Genomic DNA, 2,500 nt, shown 5'->3' with positions numbered 1-2,500 from the left:
CTTACATTTTTCCCTTGCCTCCTTAAGTTCTTATACACCCACTCTTTCTTTTTCATCCTCCTCCTCCTTCTCCTCCTTCTCCTTCTCGTCCTCTTCCTTCTCCTCCTCCAATCCCCGAGCTGTAGTTTCCCTCCTGGACTGAATATACTTCCCTTTCGTCTCAAGAATTACATGTATTATTCAAGTCCAATCATGTGGCTTCCCGTCGGCTCTCGGGGATTGGGTAAAATCTGAGTGGACAAAAACATAGGCCACTATTGAAATTTCATTAGCCGGACCACGTACTCTGGCTGGCCGTTGGTGAATTATTGTAAAAGGCTCCTATTGGTATTAAAGGGAGAAAGAGGAGGGAAAGAGTACTGGGTGGTGGACTAACGAGGGGATATTAATGGGGGTTAGTGAACGAGTGGTTGAGAAGTGATTAAGGTTTATGAGTCACTAATGAATGAATGAATAGATGGAAACTGTTGAAATGACTCCGGTTCGTGAATAAGTGAAAAGTTATTAAATGAATTAGTTCATAGCCGTGACTGGAATAAAGAAATAAAAAATAAAAGGAAAAGAAATTAACCTTTTCAGTGACAGCTTTAATAGTTAAAAAAAAAAAAAAAATACAGCTGATAAAAAAAATCCAATAATAAAAGTTAATAGTTTTTAGCCATAAATATGACAGTGCATACACACACACACACACACACACACACACACACACACACACACACACACACACACACACACACACACACACACACACTCATCTAGTTTATGTATCACTGTAGATAAAATACAAAAAAATACACTACCATGAATACACGTAACAGTCAGCCCGTGTGTGCTAAAATAATAGAAAGTACAGAACCGAAATGGAGTAAGAAAAAAGAAACTCTCTCTCTCTCTCTCTCTCTCTCTCTGTTTTACGAATTTCCTCACTCCCTTTTTATTTTCTTGTAGATTTTCAGGTTTCCTTACATTTCTCTCTCTCTCTCTCTCTCTCTCTCTCTCTCTCTCTCTCTCTCTCTCTCTCTCTCTCTCTCTCTCTCTGTTCTGCTCTGGTTAACTATTTTTTTTCATTCTTGTTTTATTTTCTTTTACATTTTGAGGTCCGTAAATCCGCCTCTCTCTCTCTCTCTCTCTCTCTCTCTCTCTCTCTCTCTCTCTCTCTCTCTCTCTCTCTCTCTCTCTCCAAACCCCCTCTCTTTAACGGTGCCCCAAATCTACTCAAACGTTCGAAGCTTCGTTAACTCCGAACTTTATCTGCGCACCCAGCACCTCCTCGGCTTCTTCTCCCACGTATTCCTTTCCGGGAGAACCCCACGCGGCGCTCAAGACTTGTGTTGCTCAGTACATTAACTACTGGCCAGCCAGCTCCGGGGCTAAATTCCTGTAAGGTTTCCCAGCGCGTGTAACTGAGTGGAAAATGTATGTGAATGTCGATGGGTAGTGCTACTGAGAGAGAGAGAGAGAGAGAGAGAGAGAGAGAGAGAGAGAGAGAGAGAGAGAGAGAGAGAGAGAGAGAGAGAGAGAGAGAGAGAGAGAGAGAGAGAGAGAGAGAGAGAGAGAGAGAGAGAGAGAGAGAGAATGGGTGTACAACAATCTCAACACTCACATAACTTGCAGGATCTAATAAGGAAAAAAATGAAAGGGAGAGAAAGGGAACAAGAATGTGGGAATAATGCCAATGCAGAACACTCACCCTAATTTGCTTGATGCGTTTTAAGGACTGGACGGCAAGACTCTTACATCACCACACTGGACACTCACACACGACGAGAGAACCTTGAGGACCTGAAAGAGAGAGAAAGACAATGTATATACTTAAAAAGAAAAGGTAGTGGACGAGAAAACTTAAGCAACAGTACACTGGACCCCCTCACACGATGTAAGAACGTTGAGAGCCTGCAAAAGGGAAAAAAGAAAAAGCATATACGCAAAAAAAAGGAAAGAAAAGAAAACTTGTGTTGACAAGGAAAAAACCCTGAGAAGTATCTTTAAAAAGGAAGATAATCGTAAAATGTAGACAAAGAAGTCTTTACTAAAAAGACAACTTTTATCGGTTCCGAGTGATTAATTAAGATAAGAACTCCTTGGTGTTTTGACGAAGAAATAGAGTGTTACATGTACTCATCATTACATGTAGTGGTACAATATTGCTTTTGCCACCATTGATTATTGTGTTATGTCTATGAGCTGTGTGGTGATGGTAGTTAACCCTTTCACTGCTACTTGACAGATCTGTCCTTAATCACAAACCACTCTGACACATCTTTTCTTGTCCCACAGTCGCCTTCAAACATTGGACTGGCAGGAAAATTAATATTCTTTTTATCCCCTTCTCTCTTGCAGATGCTTCTAAAGACTTCCTGCATTGCTTTTAGTGTTACGAATTGTTGCATGCCGCAGTGAAAGAGTTTAGCTGTTTATAATTGAATCTATCTCGATCATTCACTTCTAAAGGTTGAGAGTTTAACGAAGGTAGTAAGAATCGACAAGTTGTTTAGTG

The sequence above is a fragment of the Scylla paramamosain genome, chromosome 35, assembly GCF_035594125.1.
Source record: "Scylla paramamosain isolate STU-SP2022 chromosome 35, ASM3559412v1, whole genome shotgun sequence".
NCBI classification, from domain to species: domain Eukaryota; kingdom Metazoa; phylum Arthropoda; class Malacostraca; order Decapoda; family Portunidae; genus Scylla; species Scylla paramamosain.
Note: the sequence above shows the minus strand (reverse complement) of the source record.